This window comes from Pan paniscus, chromosome 15 (genome assembly GCF_029289425.2).
Source record: "Pan paniscus chromosome 15, NHGRI_mPanPan1-v2.0_pri, whole genome shotgun sequence".
NCBI classification, from domain to species: domain Eukaryota; kingdom Metazoa; phylum Chordata; class Mammalia; order Primates; family Hominidae; genus Pan; species Pan paniscus.
Genome location: NC_073264.2, coordinates 1,485,001 through 1,502,061, shown reverse-complemented (window position 1 = coordinate 1,502,061; position 17,061 = coordinate 1,485,001). Strand labels below are relative to the sequence as shown.

The window sequence follows — 17,061 nt, the reverse complement described above, 5'->3', positions numbered from 1 at the left end:
CTAGGAAAGCTTCACCCTGGCTGGGTCTCGGTCACCTTTCATCGTGATGTTTTAGTTTCTCCGCCCTCCGGCCAGCAGAGTTTCACAATGCGAAGGGCGCCACGGCTCTAGTCTGGGCCTTCTTAGTACTTGCCCAAAATAGAAACGCTTTCTGAAAACTAATAACTTGGCTCACTTAAGAATTCCAGGGACGGTGCCTTGGCCCGTGTTTGTTGGCTTGTTTTGTTTTGTTTTGTTTTGTTCGTGTTTTTCCTTTCTCGTATGTCTTTCTTTTCAGGTGAAGTAGAAATCCCCAGTTTTCAGGAAGACGTCTATTTCCCCCAAGACACGTTAGCTGCTGTTTTTTCCTGTTGTTAACTAGCGCTTTTGTGAATCTCTCAACGTGCAGTGAGAGCCGGTTGATGTTTACTATATACTTCATCATGACATCTTATTTTCTAGAAATCCGTAGGCGAATGCTGCTGCTGCTCTTGTTGCTGTTGTTGTTGCTGTCGTTGTTGTTGTCGTTGCTGTTGTCGTTGTCGTTGTTGTTGTTGTTGTTGTCGTTGTTTTCAAAGTATACCCCGGCCACCGTTTATGTGATCAAAAGCATTATAAAATATGTGTCTCTCTGTCTGTCTCTCTGTCTGTCTCTGTCTCTCTCTTTCTCTGTCTGTCTTCTCTCTCTCTCTCTCTCTGTGTCTCTCTCTCTCTGCCTGTCTGTTTCTCTCTGTCTCTCTCTCTCTGCCTGTCTCTCTCACTGTGTCTGTCTTCTGTCTTACTCCCTTTCTCTGCCTGTCTGCCTGTCTGTCTGTCGGTCTCTCTCTCTCTCTCTCTCTCTCTCTCTCTCTCCCCCTGTCTGTATGTTTCTCTCTGTCTCTGTCTCTCTCTCTCTTTCTGTGTCTCTCTCTCCGTCTCTGTCTTTCTCTGTCTGTCTGTCTCTCTCTTTCTTTCTCTCTGTCTCTCTCTGCCTGTCTCTGTCACTCTGTCTGTCTTCTGTCTTACTCTCTCTCTGCCTGCCTGTCTCTCTCACTCTCTCTCTCTGCGTGTCTCTCTCTCTCTTTCTTTCTCTCTGTCTCTCTCTGCCTGTCTGTCTCACTCTGTCTGTCTTCTGTCTTACTCTCTCTCCGCCTGCCTGTCTCTCTCACTCTCTCTCTGCGTGTCTCTCTCTCTCTCTTTCTGTCTGTTTCTCTCTGTCTCTCTCTGTCCGTGTCTGTCTTTCTTTGTCTTTCCTTCTCTCTGTCTCTGTCTCTCTCATTGTGTCTGTCTTCTGTCTTAGTCTCTCTGTCTCTCTCCCTGTCTGTCTGTTTGTCTCTCTCTCTCTCTCTGTCTTTGTCTTTCTTTCTCTCTGTCTCTGTCTCTCTGTCTCTCTCTCTGTGTGTCTGTCTTCTGTCTTACTGTCTTTCTCTGCCTGTCTGTCTGTCTCTCTCTGTCTCTCTCTCTCTCTGTCTCTCTCTCTCTCTCTCTCTCTCTCTCTCTCTCTCTCTCTCTCTCCCCCCTGTCGGCTGTTTCTCTGTCTCTGTCTGTGTCTCTCTTTCTGTCTGTTTCTCTCTGTCTTTCTCTCTCTGTCTCTTTCTCTCTGTCTCTCTGTCTGTCTCTGTCTCTGTCTCTCTCTCTCTCTCTCTCTCTCTCTGTGTGTGTGTGGGGGGGGTGTGGGGGGGTGTGTGTGTCTGCCTTCTGTCTTACTCTTTCTCTGCCTGTCTGTCTGCCTGTCTGTTTGTCTCTCTCTCTCTGCCTGTCTCTCTCCCTTCCTGTCTCTGTTTCTCTCTCTTTCTGTTTCTCTCTGTCTCTGACCATCTGTGTCTTTCTCCGTCTGTCTCTTTATCTGTCTCTCTCTCTCTCTTTTTCTGTCTTTCCCTCTTTGTGTATCGTTGTCTCTCTCTGTCTGTCTCTGTCTCTGTCTCTCTGTCTCTGTCTCTCTGTCTCTCTCTCTCTCTGTCTGTCTGTCTGTCTCGGTCTCTGGCTCTGGCTCTCGCTATCTCCCGCCCTCTCTTTTTTTTGCAAAATAAGCTCAAGTACATCTAATCTAATCCCTCACCAAGGCCCGAATTCTTAACTTCTGACATCCCAGATTTGATCTCCCTACAGAATGCTGTACAGAACTGGCGAGTTGATTTCTGGACTTGGATACCTCATAGAAACTACATAGGAATAAAGATCCAATCCTAAAATCTGGTGTGGCTTCTCCCTCGACTGTCTCGAAAAATCGTACCTCTGTTCCCCTAGGATGCCGGAAGAGTTTTCTCAATGTGCATCTGCCCGTGTCCTAAGTGATCTGTGACCGAGCCCTGTCCGTTCTGTCTCCAATATGTATGTGCAAACACTTCTCTCCATTTCCACAACTACCCACGGCCCCTTGTGGAACCACTGGCTCTTCGAAAAAAATCCCAGAAGTGGTTTTGGCTTTTTGGCTAGGAGGCCTAAGCCTGCTGAGAACTTTCCTGCCCAGGATCCTGTGTGAACAAAAGTGCCTCTGCTGGGAGCTGGGATCGTCGGGACCATGCTTGCTAGCGCTGGATGAGTCTCTGGAAGGACGCACGGGACTCCGCAAAGCTGACCTGTCCCACCGAGGTCAAATGGATACCTCTGCATTGGCCCGAGGCCTCCAAAGTACATCACCGTCACCAACCGTCACCGTCAGCATCCTTGTGAGCCTGCCCAAGACCCCGCCTCCGGGGAGACTCTTGGGAGCCCGGCCTTCATCGGCTAAAGTCCAAAGGGATGGTGACTTCCACCCACAAGGTCCCCACTGAACGGCGAAGATGTGGAGCGTAGGTCAGAGAGGGGACCAGGAGGGGAGACGTCCTGACCGGCGATGAGTTCCCTAGGCTCTGGCCACCCCACCCACGCCCCACGTCCCACGTCCCGGGCACCCGCGGGACACCGCCGCTTGATCCCCTCCTCTGTCCACAGCCGGCCCCACCCCACCACGCAACCCACGCACACACGCTGGAGGTTCCAAAAGCACACGGTGTGAATAGAGCCTGACGGAGCGAGAGCCCATTTCACGAGGTGGGAGGGGTGGGGGTGGGGTGGGTTGGGGGTTGTGGGGTCTGTGGAGAGCCCGATTCTCCCTCTTGGGTGGCTACAGGCTAGAAATGAATATCGCTTCTTGGGCGGAGGGGCTTCCTTAGGCCATCACCGCTTGCGGGACTACCTCTCAAACCCTCCCTTGAGGCCACAAAATAGATTCCACCCCACCCATCGACGTTTCCCCCCGGGTGCTGGATGTATCCTGTCAAGAGACCTGAGCCTGACACCATCGAATTAAACACCTTTACTGGCTTGGTGGGTTTGTTTGTTTCTGAGATGGAGTCTTGCTCTGTCCCCCAGGCTGGAGTGCAGCGGCGTGATCTCAGCTCACTGGAACCTCTGCCTCCTGGGTTCAAGTGATTCTCCTGTCTCAGCGCCACCATGGCCGGCTCATTTTTTTTTTTTTTTTTTTTTTTTTTTTTAGTAGACACGGGGTTTCACCCTCTTTCATTGGTTTTCACTGGAGATTCCAGATTCGAGCCACACCTCATTCTGTGCCACAGAGAGACTTCTTCTTCTTCTTCTTCTTTTTTTTTTTTTAAGTGCAACGCAACGTGTCTGCCTTATTTGAGTGGCTTCCTATATCATTATAATTGTGTTATAGATGAAGAAAAGGTATTAAACACTGTGCTAATGATAGCGAAAGTGAAGACAAAAGAAAGGCTATCCATTTTGTGGTTAGAATAAAGTTGCTCAGTATTTAGAGCTACCTAAATACGTCAGCATTTACACTCTTCCTAGTCAAAGCTGGCCGATCTGAATAATCCTCCTTTAAACACAATTTTTGATAGGGTTAAGATTTTTTTAAGAATGCGACTCCTGCAAAAGAGCTGAACAGACAATACACATTTAAAAACATCACAACACAAGGATCAACCAGACTTGGGAAAAAAATCGAAAACGACACAAGTCTTATGAAGAACTGAGTTCTTAAAATAGGACGGAGAACATAGCCATCGGAAGAGAAGGCAGTATTGGCAAGTTGATTGTTGCGTTGGTCAGCAGTAGCTGGCACTATCTTTTTGGCCATCTTTCGGGCCATGTAACTACTACAGCAAAATGAGATATGATCCATTCAACAACATATTCGCAAATCAAAAAATGTTTCCGTAATATAATGCTTCAGATTTAGAAGCAAATCAAATGATAGAACTCCACTGCTGTAATAAGTCACCCCAAAGACCACCGTATCTGACAGAATAACTACCACAGGGTTATGACTTCAGAATTATACTTTCTCTTGATATTTACTTATGTATGTATTTATTTTTTTAATGTATTTCTCTTGAGACGGCGTCTCGCTCTGTCGCCCAGGCTGGAGTGCAATGGTGTGATCTCGGCTCACTGCAACCGCCACCTCTCCGGGTTCAAGCGATTCTCCTGCCTCAGCCTCCCGAGTAGCTGGGACTACAGGTGCCCACCACCACGCCCAGCTAATCTTCATACTTTTAATAGAGACGGGGTTTCACCGTGTTGGCCCGGATGGTCTCGATCTCTTGACCTCGTGACCCGCCCGCCTCGGCCTCCCAAAGTGCTGGGATGACAGGCGTGAGCCACTGCGCCCGGCCTTCTCTTGACGTTTAAACTATGAAGTCAGTCCAGAAAAATGCAATAAATGTCAACGGTGAGTATGCTGTTGAGGCAGAGGTAGGACCACACTTTTTCATGTCTTATTCAGTTGATCACAATAGGACCTAGGTAGTAATTTCCTATGTGCCCACTTATACACGAGTACAAAAGAGTAAAACAGAGAGACCGCTACATTAAAGGGCACGTGAAGTTCTTCATAGTAACTCCGTAAACTGGAACACTGTCAAAAAGCAGCAGCTCGTGAGTTGTTTCCATCTATTTTTCTATTCTCCAATAAGTGAACTATGCTATTCCTTTCCAATCTCCCAAGCGCTCCTTGTCCCCATCACCACTTCGGTGCTCGAAGAAAAAGTCACAAATCCAGTCACACAACTAAAGAAACACATACACGAACCAAAGACAACTACAGCGTCTGCAAAAGTTTGCTAGAAGACTGAAACTGTTGAGTATAAGGATCTGGTATTCTATGATCATGAGTTCATTTCAGAGTTTGTTCAAGACATACGTTTCATAAGGAAACATCTTAGTTAGAAGTTATTCAGCACTATGTACCATCCCTAAGTATTTTTAACCAAATTCGTGACAATAAAGAGCTATCTAACCAGAAAAACTAGCGAGTACCGGCGCCATCCATAGGGCTTTGTCTTTACACTTCATTACCACTTACCATGCCTTACAATGTCTGGGATTGACCCTGATAGCATTTCGAAAACAAGCTGATGCTTTGTCCAGTTCTTCAGTGAAGACAAGCTCACGCCCTAATGCACTATAGGCATAAGCATCATTTGGATCCACTTCGAGAGTTCTCTGGAAGAATTGAATCGCAATATCGTGTTCCCGTTGCAGACCGAAACAGTTCCCTGCAGCACACCAGGCCTCTGGCTGGCGAAGTTTTATCCCTGTCTGTGAAGTCTTTGGACAGAACTGAAAGAGCAACATCTTTCGGAGGATGCCAAAGTGTTGTAGAGTAGATCTCCATGCCTTCGACTCTGTAATTCTCAATCCTTCTAACCTCTGAGAATTTTCTTTCAGCTTGCGTGGACTCTGAAAGTTTAAAATAGGCCCTTCCAATTTGGCACAGTACCCAACCGGTATTGCGGTGGTGAGAAGCTAGATGGCTCAAGATACTGACAGCTTCTTTGCCGTGGTGAGAACACAAAGCTGAATAACCTTTCCCCCTTTCACGAGGAAGGCTCATCAAGCCTTCCGCTGCTGCTTTTTGTAGATTAAAAGCCTGAATCTGAGGCGCGATTGCGGCTATTTTCCCTTCTGGAGTGACGGAAGAGTCCAATGTTGTCACTTCCATGGCTATCACTTATGTTCGGTGGAGTTATTCCTCCTTTATTAGCTTTACTTTTTGTTTTTCTGTTTGGGATTTTAGGTGGAAACTTCCCTTTTAATTTTCTCCTATTCTCCTCGGTTGTGGAGCTGTCACTAGTCAAGAGTCGTGAATTTCTTCGAGGCGGTGCGTTTGGGGGAGATGCCATAGTGGGGCTCAATACCTGAGGTGTTGCCCTTGTCGGCGCACCAGAACTTTGTGTTTTTGCGAGAATTGGGGTTACCTTTCGGCTCTTTCCCCTCTGCGAGAAGACAGACTGTGTTCCGGTTTGGCCGATTCCGGCAACAGACTTTTTTGAAGGGGCTCCGGTGGATGGCACGTCAATGACAGAAGGTGTCTAATACCAGTGCAGTTTTGTCCATAGGATCCGTCTCCGGGACTTGGGGCTTCTAATGGCAAAATGCCAACACTTGGGGCTCATGGACTAACTGCTGCTGGTCCTCCTAATACACTTCGACCAGTTTTTGGTTTATGTTGAACCTGTTTAGATCATATGGAAGTTCCTGTTCCCAGTGGGACAGTATCAGGTGAAAGGACGGCTGAATCGATAGAAGACACTGGGGAGTCTGTATTCAAGGAGTACTTTGAATTGGAAGATTCTCAATTCAATCCGTTTAATTCAACGGTGTCCTGGGGTGTTTCCGTAAGAACGGTCTCAGGCTGTCTGTGACATAAGCTAGGACGAGGTCCCAGTGTTTTGGCACAACACTTGGACAGGCAGTTGCTAAAGCTCTCTAGAGATGTGAATCAAAATGTTTGGTCAGGATCTGGCTTTTCCCCCCTATTTCACATCATGATTCAAAGGGACACCAGAGGAAAGGATTTCAACGGAGGCTCTTTTGGTCACATTCTGACCCTTTGGTAAGCCGATCTGTCTTGCAATATACATGTCCCAACGATGGAAGGGGAAAGCGAGCTGAATCAGCAAACTCAGGAACAATAATATCATCATGGCTTCTCTGCTTAGGAAACACTCCACCCGATAAGATTTGATCCCCTTCTGCAAGCTTGCTGAGATCAACACAACATTTCGCAAGCAGGTATTTGCATTGCGGTGTAGTACCACTGTGTCCTTTCAAGAGTCTATATGTTTTATAGGCCTTTCCTGAGCGGTAAGAAGAGGTTGCCAGTAAAAACAAGGCTTCTTCTGAGTGTACTTCTGCATAGAGGCGTTCTGCGAGGAAAACCGCACCTCGGTAGGCATAGTGGCTTAGTGCTTGCCATATAGCAGCCTGGACGGGTCCCTGCAGCACCGCCATCCTCGAGGCTCAGGCCCACTTTCTGCAGTGCCTCAGGCACCGCCCCCCCCCACCCCCCCCACCCCCATAGCGGCTCCGGCCCGGCCAGCCCCGGCTCATTTAAAGTCACCAGCGACCGTTACCGACCGTTACCGTGGGATGGGGGAGTCCGAGCCAGAATGACTTCTTTATCCTGCCGACTCTGGAAAGCCCGGCCCCTTGTGATCCATTGCAAACCGAGAGTCACCTCGTGTTTAGAACACGGATCCACTCCCAAGTTCAGTGGGGGGATGTGAGGGATGTGGCAGGTAGGACGAAGGACTCTCTTCCTTCTGATTCGGTCTGCACAGTGGGGCCTAGGGCTGGAGCTCTCTCTGTGCGGACCGCTGACTCCCTCTACCTTGGGTTCCATCGGCCCCACCCTGGAACGCGGGCCTTGGCAGATTCTGGCCCTTCCTGGCCCTTCAGTCGCTGTCAGAAACCCCATCTCGTGCTCGGATGCCCCGAGTGACTGTGGCTCGCACCTCTCCGGAAACATGGGAAATCTCTCCTCTACGCGCGGCCACCTGAAACCACAGGAGCTCGGGACACACGTGCTTTCGGGAGAGAATGCTGAGAGTCTCTTGCCGACTCTCTCTTGACTTGAGTTCTTCGTGGGTGCGTGGTTAAGACGCAGTGAGACCAGATGTATTAACTCAGGCCGGGTGCTGGTGGCTCGCGCCTGTAACCCCAGCACTTTGGGAGGCCGAGGCCGTAGGATCCCTCGAGGAATCGCCTAACCCTGGGGAGGTTGAGGCTGCAGTGAGTGAGCCATAATTGTGTCACTGCGCTCCAGTCTGGGCGAAAGACAGAATGAGGCCCTGCCACAGGCAGGCAGGCAGGCAGGCAGGCAGGCAGGCAGGCGGGCGGGCGGGCAGGCAGGCAGGCAGAAAGACAACAGCTGTATTATGTTCTTGTCAGGGTAGGAAGCAAAAATAACAGAATACAGCCCTTATTTTTTTTTTCCCCTTCGGACGGAGTTTCACTCTTGGTGCCCACGCTGGAGTGCAGTGGCACCATCTCGGCTCACCGCAACCTCCACCTCTCGCGTTCAAACGATTCTCTTGCCTCAGCCTCCTGAGTAGCTGGGATTACAGGCAGGGGCCACCACACCCGGCTGATTTTGTATTGTTAGTAGAGACGGCATTTCTCCATGTGGGTCAGGCTGGTCTCGAACTGGCGACCCCAGTGGATCTGCCCGCCTCGGCCTCCCAAAGTGCTGGGGTGACAGGCGTGAGCCATCGTCACCGGCCGGCTACGTTTTTTTTTTTTTTTTTTTTTTTTAATTATTTTACTTTTTTTTAGTTTTCAATTTTAATCTATTTATTTACTTATTTACATTTATTTATTTATTTATTTATTTACTTATTTATTTATTTTCGAGACAGACTCTCGCTCTGTTGCCCAGACTGGAGTGCAGCGGCGCGATTTCGGCTCACTGCAAGCTCTGCCTCCCGGGTTCACGCCATTCTCCTGCCTCAGCCTCCCAAGTAGCCGGGACTACAGGCGCCCACCACTGTGCCTGGCTGACTTTTTGTATTTTGAGTAGAGATGGGGTTTCACTGTGGTAGCCAGGATGGTCTCGATCTCCTGACCCTGTGATCCGTCCACCTCGGCCTCCCAAAGTGCTGGGATGACAGGCGTGAGCCACCGCCCCCGGCCTATTTATCTATTTATTAACTTTGAGTCCAGGTTATGAAACCAGTTAGTTTTTGTAATTTTTTTTTTTTTTTTTTTTTTTTTTTGAGACGAGGTTTCACCGTGTTGCCAAGGCTTGGGCCGAGGGATCCACCGGCCCTCGGCCTCCCAAAAGTGCGGGGATGACAGGCGCGAGCCTACGGCGCCCGGACCCCCCCTTCCCCCCTCCCCCGCTTGTCTTCCCGACAGACAGTTTCACGGCAGAGCGTTTGGCTGGCGTGCTTAAATTCATTCTAAATAGAAATTTGGGACGTCAGCTTCTGGCCTCACGGACTCTGAGCTGAGGAGTCCCCTGGTCTGTCTATCACAGGACCGTACACGTAAGGAGGAGAAAAATCGTAACGTTCAAAGTCAGTCATTTTGTGATACAGAAATGCACAGATTCACCCAAAACACAGAAACCAGTCTTTTAGAAATGGCCTTAGTCCTGCTGTCCGTGCCAGTGATTCTTTTCAGTTTGGACCTTGACTGAGAGAATTCCCAGTCGGTCTCTCGTCTCTGGACGGAAGTTCCAGATGATCCGATGGGTGGGGGACTTAGGCTGCGTCCCCCCAGGAGCCCTGGTCGATTAGTTGTGGGGATCGCTTTGGAGGGCGCGGTGACCCACTGTGCTGTGGGAGCCTCCATCCTTCCCCCCACCCCGTCCCCAGGGGATCCCAATTCATTCCGGGCTGACACTCTCACTGGCAGACGTCGGGCATCACCTAGCGGTCACTGTGACTCTGAAAACGGAGGCCTCACAGAGGAAGGGAGCACCAGGCCGCCTGCGCACAGCCTGGGGCAACTGTGTCTTCTCCACCGCCCCCGCCCCCACCTCCATGTTCCTCCCTCCTTTGTTGCCTAGGAAACCGCCACTTTGACGACTGGGTCTGATTGACCTTTGATCAGGCAAAAACGAACAAACAAATAAATAAATAAAATAACACGAAAGTAACTAACTAAATAAAATAAGTCAATACAATCCATTGCAATGCAATAAAATACCATACGATACGATCGGATAGGATACGATACGATACAATACAATACAATACAATACAATACAATAGGCCAGGCGCGGTGGCTCATGCCTGTCATCCCATCACTTTGGGAGGCCGAGGTGGACGCATCACCTGAAGTCGGGAGTTGGAGACAAGCCCGACCAACATGGAGAAATCCCGTCTCAATTGAAAATACAAAACTAGCCGGGCGCGGTGGCACATGCCTATAATCCCAGCTGCTAGGAAGGCTGAGGCAGGAGAATCGCTTGAACCTGGGAAGCGGAGGGTGCGGTGAGCCGAGATTGCGCCATCGCACTCCAGTCTGAGCAAAAAGAGCGAAACTCCGTCTCAAAAATAAATAAATAAATACATACATACATAAATACATAAATTAAAATAAATAAATAAATACAATACAATAAAATAAATGGGCCCTGCGCGGTGGCTCAAGCCTGTCACCCCCTCACTTTGGGAGGCCAAGGCCAGTGGATCAAGAGGCGGTCAGACCAACAGGGCCAGTATGGTGAAACCCCGTCTCTACTCACAATACACAAAATTAGCCGGGCGCCGTGCTGTGCTGTACTGTCTGTAATCCCAGCTACTCGGGAGGCCGAGCTGAGGCAGGAGAATCGCTTGAACCTGGGAGGTGGAGGTTGCAGTGAGCCGAGATCGTGCCACTGCACCCCAGCCTGGGCGACAGAGCGAGACTCCGTCTCAAAAAAATGAAAATGAAAATGAAATGCAACAAAATAATTAAAAAGTGAGTTTCCGGGGAAAAAGAAAAAACAACAACAACAACAACAACAACAACAACAACAACAACAACAACAACAAAAAACAACCCCACCGTGACATACACGTACGTACGCCTCTCGCCTTTCGAGGCATCAAACACGTTAGGAATTATGCGTGATTTCTTTTTTTTAACTTAATTTTATTTTATTATCATGATTTATGTTTCGAGACGGAGTCTCGGAGGCCCGCCCTCCCTCCGTCCCATTCCCTGGTTGCCCAGACAACCTCAGGAGACAGACCCTGGCTGGGCCAGATTGTTCTTCTCCTCGGTCGATGGTTTCCTTGTCTTTCTTCGTGTCTTTAACCCGCGTGGACTCTTCCGCTCGGGTTTGACAGATGGCAGCTCCACTTTAGGCCTTTTTGTTGTTGGGGACTTTCCCGATTCTCCCCAGATGTAGGGAAAGCAGGTAGATTTGCCTTGCCTGGCCTTGCCTGGCCTTGCCTGGCCTTGCCTTTTCTTTCTTTCTTTCTTTCTTTCTTTCTTTCTTTCTTTCATTACTTTCTTTTTTTCTTCTTCTTCTTCTTCCTTTTTTTTTTTTTTTTTTTTTTGAGACAGAGTTTCACTCTTGTTGCCCAGGCTAGAGGGCAATGGCGCGATCTCGGCTCACCGCACCCTCCGCCTCCCAGGTTCAAGCGATTCTCCTGCCTCAGCCTCCTGATTAGCTGGGATTACAGGCATGGGCCACCGTGCCTGGCTGATGTTTGTACTTTTAGTAGAGACGGTGTTTTTCCATGTTGGTCAGGCTGGTCTCCAACTCCCAACCTCAGGTGGTCCGCCTGCCTTGGCCTCCCAAAGTGCTGGGATGACAGGCGTGAGCCACAGCGCCCAGCCTCTCTCTCTCTCTCTCTCTCTCTCTCTCTCTCGCTCGCTCGCTCGCTCGCTCGCTCGCTTGCTTGCTTGCTTTCGTGCTTTCTTGCTTTCTTGTTTTCTTTCTTTCTTTTGTTTCTTTCTTGCTTGCTTTCTTGCTTGCTTGTTTTCTTGCTTTCTTTCTTTCTTTTGTTTCTTTCTTGCTTGCTTTCTTGCTTTCTTGTTTTCTTGCTTTCTTGCTTTCTTTCCTGCTTTCTTTCTTGCTTTGTTTTCTTTCTAGCTTTCTTTTCTTTCTTGCTTGCTTTCTTGCTTTCTTTTCTTTTTCTTTCTTTCTTTCTTGCTTTCTTTTTTCTTGCTTTCTTGCTTTCTTTTCTCTTTCTTTCTTTCTTTCCTGCTTTTTTGCTTTCTTGCTTGCTTTCTCGCTTGCTTGCTTTCTGTCTGTCTTTCTTTCTTTCTTTCTTTCTTTCTTTCTTTCTTTCTTTCTGTTTCGTCCTTTTGAGACAGAGTTTCACTCTTGTTTCCACGGCTAGAGTGCAATGGCGCGATCTTGGCTCACCGCACCTTCCGCCTCCCGGGTTCGAGGGCTTCTCCTGCCTCAGCCTCCTGATGAGCGGGGATTACAGGGAGGCACCCCCACGCCTGGCTTGGCTGATGTTCTGTGTTTTTAGTAGGCACACCGTGTCTCTCCGTGTTGGTCAGGCTGGTCTCCGACTCCCGACCTCATGTGATGCGCCCACCTCGGCCTCTCGAAGTGCTGGGATGACGGGCGTGAGCCACCGTGCCCGGCCTGTTGACTCATTTCGTTTTTTTTTTTTATTTCTTTCGTTTCCATGTATTTACTGACATTTATTAATGTAAACATTTTTGTACATTTATATGTAAACGACAATGCGTATATCTTTGCATTTACTACTCTCGCGTCTCGTAAACACGTACCGATTGCATAGAAACATACTTCTACATAATAGATGTAGGTGTTTCTGCTATACAAATAAATACACATCGCTCTATAGAGAAGCGATCGTCCACAAATACGTTTACGCTTACGTACGAAAAGCGTTGTATTTATGTTAATAAATGAACAAGTGTACGTAGTTATCTCTGTTTTCTTTCTTCCTCTCCTTTACGTTTTTCTTCCTTCCTTTCTTCCTTTCTCTCCTTCTTTAGGTTTTTCTTCCTCTCTTCCTTTCCTTCTTTCTCTCTTTCTGATCTTTTCTCCTTCGTGCTTTATTTCTCTTTCGTTCCCTGTCTCTCCTTCTTTTTTCTTTCCTCCCTGTTTCTTTTTCCCTTCTTTCCTTCGTTTCTTTCCTCATTCTTTCTCTCTTTTTCATGTTTCTTTCCTTTCCGTCTGTCTTGTAAAAATGGAGTGTTTCAAAAGTTTTCTCTGTGTATCTACGTTTTTTAAATTGTCTCTCTTTTCTCCATTTTCTTCCTCCCTCCCTCCCTCCCTGCTCCCTTCCCTCCCTCCTTCCCTTTCACCATCTGTCTCTTTTCCCCATTCCCCGCCCCCCCCCCCCCGTCTGTCTCTGCGTGGATTCCGGAAGAGCCCATGCATTTTGCCTCTCCGTGTGTCTGCAGCGACCCGCGACCGAGTCCTTGTGTGTTCTTTCTCCCTCCCTCCCTCCCTCCCTCCCTCCCTCCCTCCCTCCCTCCCTCCCTCCCTCCCTCCCTCCCTGCTTCCGAGATGCATCTCCGAACACCCACGCGCCGTGGGTTGTCTTCTGACTCTGTCGCGGTCGAGGCAGAGACGCGTTTTGGGCCCCGTGTGTGTGGGGTTGGGGCAGAGGGGCTGCGTTTTCGGCCTCGGGAAGAGCTTCTCGGCTCACGGTTTCGCTTTTGCGGTCCACGGGCCGCCCTGCCATCCGGATCTGTCTCGCTGACGTTCGCGGCGGTCGTCGGGCTCCATCTGGCGGCCGCTTTTAGATCGCGCTCTCGGCTTCCGGAGCTGCGGTGGCAGCTGCCGAGGGAGGGGACCGTCCCCGCTGTGAGCTGTGCAGAGCTCCGGAAAGCCCGCGGTCGTCAGCCCGGCTGGCCCGGTGGCGCCAGAGCTGTGGCGCGTCGCTTGTGAGTCAGAGCTCTGGCGTGCAGGTTTATGTGGGGGGGAGGCTGTCGCTGCGCTTCTGGGCCCGAGCCGGGCGTGGGGCTGCCCGGGCCGGTCGACCAGCGCGCCGCGGCTCCCGAGGCCCGAGCCGCGACCCGCGGGGACCCGCCGCGCGTGGCGCGGGAGGCTGGGGACGCCCTTCCCGGCCCGGTCGCGGGTCCGTCCGCGCTCATCCTGGCCGTCTGAGGCGGCGGCCGAATTCGTTTCCGAGTCCCCGTGGGGAGCCGGGGACCGTCCTGCCCCCGTCCCCCGGGTGCCGGGGAGCGGTCCCCGGGCCGGGCCGCGGTCCCTCTGCCGCGATCCTTTCTGGCGAGTCCCCGTGCGGAGTCGGAGAGCGCTCCCTGAGCGCGCGTGCGGCCCGAGAGGTCGCGCCTGGCCGGCCTTCGGTCCCTCGTGTGTCCCGGTCGTAGGAGGGGCCGGCCGAAAATGCTTCCGGCTCCCGCTCTGGGGACACGGGCCGGCCCCCTGCGTGTGGCACGGGCGGCCGGGAGGGCGTCCCTGGCCCGGCGCTGCTCCCGCGTGTGTCCTGGGGTTGACCAGAGGGCCCCGGGCGCTCCGTGTGTGGCTGCGATGGTGGCGTTTTTGGGGACAGGTGTCCGTGTCGCGCGTTTCCTGGGCCGGCGGCGTGGTCGGTGACACGACCTCCCGGCCCCGGGGGAGGTATATCTTTCACTCCGAGTCTGCATCTTGGGCCACCGGGTTATTGCCGACACGCTGTCCTCTGGCGACCTGTCGCTGGAGAGGTTGGGACTCCGGGTGCGTGCGGGGCTCTGGCCTACCGGTGACCCGGCTAGCCGGCCGTGCTCCTGCTTGAGCCGCCCGCTGGGGCCCGCGGGCCTGCTGTCCTCCGCGCGCCCGGGCGTGTCCCGACTCCCGGTGCCGGCCCGGGTCCGGGTCTCTGACCCACCTGGGGGCGGCGGGGAAGGCGGCGAGGGCCACCCTGCCCCCGTGCGCTCTCCGCTGCGGGCGCCCGGGGCGGCCGCGACAACCCCACCCCGCTGGCTCCGTGCCGTGCGTGTCAGGCGTTCTCGTCTCCGCTGGGTTGTCCGCCGCCCCTTCCCCGGAGCGGGGCGTCGGCCGGCCGGCCGACCTCCGCTCCCGGGGGGCTCTTTCGTGATCGATGTGGTGACGTCGTGCTCTCCCGGGCCGGGTCCGAGCCGCGACGGGCGAGGGGCGGACGTTCGTGGCGAACGGGACCGTTCTTCTCGCTCCGCCCCGCGGGGTCCCCTCGTCTCTCCTCTCCCCGCCTGCGGGCGGCGCGTGTGGGGGAGGCGTGTGGGGTGCGGAGCCCGGCCTGACCTCGCCGTCCCGCCCGCCGCCTTCTGCGTCGCGGGGCGGGTCGGCGGGGCCCTCTGATGCGGCAGGCACCCCTCGCTGTCGCCTCCAGTGGTTGTGGACTTGCGGGCGGCCCCCCTCCGCGGCGGTGGGGGGTGCCGTCCCACCGGCCCGTCGTGCTGCCCTCTCGGGGGGGTGTGCGCGAGCGTCGGCTCCGCTTGGGCCTCTGCGGTGCTCCTGGAGCGCTCCGGGTTGTCCCTCAGGTGCCCGAGGCCGAGCGGTGGTGTGTCGTCCCCGCCCCCAGCGCCCCCTCCTCCGGTCGCCGCCGCGGTGTCCGCGCGTGGGTCCTGAGGGAGCTCGTCGGTGTGGGGTTCGAGGCGGTCGAGTGAGACGAGACGCGCCCCTCCCACGCGGGGAAGGGCGTCCGCCTGGTCCGGCGAGCGCACGTCCCGTGCTCCCCTCTGGCGGGTGCGCGCGGGCCGTGTGAGCGATCGCGGTGGGTTCGGGCCGGTGGCGCGTGCGCCGGCCGGCCGCCGAGGGGCTGCCGTTCTGCCTCCGACCGGTTGTGTGTGGGTTGACTTCGGGGGTGCTTTTGCCTCGGAAGGAAGGAGGCGGGTGGACGGGGGGGCCTCGTGGGGGTTGCGCGCACGCGCGCACCGGCCGGGCCCCCGCCCTGACCGCGAACGCTCAAGGTGGCCGCACGCAGGTGTTTCCTCGTACTGCAGGCCCCCTCCCTTCCCCAGGCGTCCCTCGGCGCCTCTGCGGGCCCGAGGAGGGGCGGCTGGCGTGTAGGGGAGTGTGACCCACCCTCGGTGAGAAAGCCTTCTCTAGCGATCCGAGAGGCGTGCCTTGGGGTACCGGATCCCCCGGACTGCCGCCTCTGTCTGTGCCTCCGTTATGGGAGCGCTGCCGTAGCGACTCGCTCGCAGAGGACCCTCCTCCGCTTCCCCCTCGACGGGGTTCGGGGGGGAGAGCGAGGGTTTCCGCCGGCCACCGCGGTGGTGGCCGAGCGCGGCTCGTCGCCTACTGTGGCCCGCGCCTCCCCCTTCCGAGTCGGGGGAGGATCCCGCCGGGCCGGGCCCTGGCGTCCCAGCGGGTTGGGACGTGGCGGCCGGCGGGCGGTGGGTTGTGCGCGCACGGCGTTCCGTCCGGCGCGTGACCCCCTCCGCCGCGAGTCGGCTCTCCGCCCGCTCCCGTGTGCCGAGTCGTGACCGGTGCCCACGACCGCGTTTGCGTGGCGCGGGGTCGGGCCGCCTGGGCCTGGGAAAGCGTCCCACGGTGGGGGCGCGCCGGTCTCCCGGAGCGGGACCGGGCCGGAGGATGGACGAGAGAATCACGAGCGATGGTGGTGCTGGCGTGTCGGGTTCGTGGCTGCGGTCGCTTCGGGGCCCCCGGTGGCGGGACCCCGGGGCTCGCGAGGCGGGTCTCGGTGGGGGCCGAGGGCCGTCCGGCGTCCCAGGCGGGGCGCCGCGGGACCGCCCTCGTGTCTGTGGCGGTGGGATCCCGCGGCCGTGTTTTCCTGGTGGCCCGGCCGTGCCTGAGGTTTCTCCCCGAGGCGCCGCCGCCTCTGCGGGGCCCCCGGGTGCCCTTGCCCGTCTGTGCCCTCTTCCCCGCCCGCCGCCCGCCGATCCTCTCTTCTCCCCGAGCGGCTCACCGGCTTGACGTCGGTTGGTGGCCCCGTCTGGGACCGAACCCGGCACCGCCTTGTTGGGGGCGCCGCCGCCGGCCACTGGTTGGCCCGGTGTCCGCGTCCCCCGGCGCGCGCCTTCGGGACCGGGTCGGTGGCGCCCCGCGTGGGGCCCGGTGGGCTTCCCGGAGGGTTTCGGGGGTCGGCCTGTGGCGCGCGTGCGAGGGAAGAGAGGGTTCCGGGGGACCGGCCGCGACTGCGGCGGTGGTGGGGGGGAGCCGCGGGGAGCGCCGAGGGCCGGTCGGCCGCTCCGGGTGCCGCGCGGGGCCGCCTTCGCGCTCGGAGGCTGCCGGCGGTGAGACCCCCGCGTGTGTGTCCCGGCCGCGGTCGGCTGCGCCCGAGGGGGTCCCGTGGCGTCCCCTTCCCCGCCGGCCGCCTTTCTCGCGCCTTCCCCGTCGCCTCGGCCTCGCCCGTTGCTCCCTCGTCTTCTCCCGGCCCGCTCCTCCGAGCCGGGTCGGCGCGTCCCCCGGGTGCGCCTCGCTTCCCGGGCCTGCCGTGG

The 17,061-nt window shown here is 54.9% G+C and overlaps 1 pseudogene; it reads right to left on the bottom strand.

Annotated features, from left to right (window-relative positions):
- Positions 1-3,533: 3,533 nt before the first annotated feature.
- LOC134728935 (cell division cycle protein 27 homolog) lies at positions 3,534-10,692 on the bottom strand (annotated as a pseudogene).
- Positions 10,693-17,061: the final 6,369 nt, after the last annotated feature.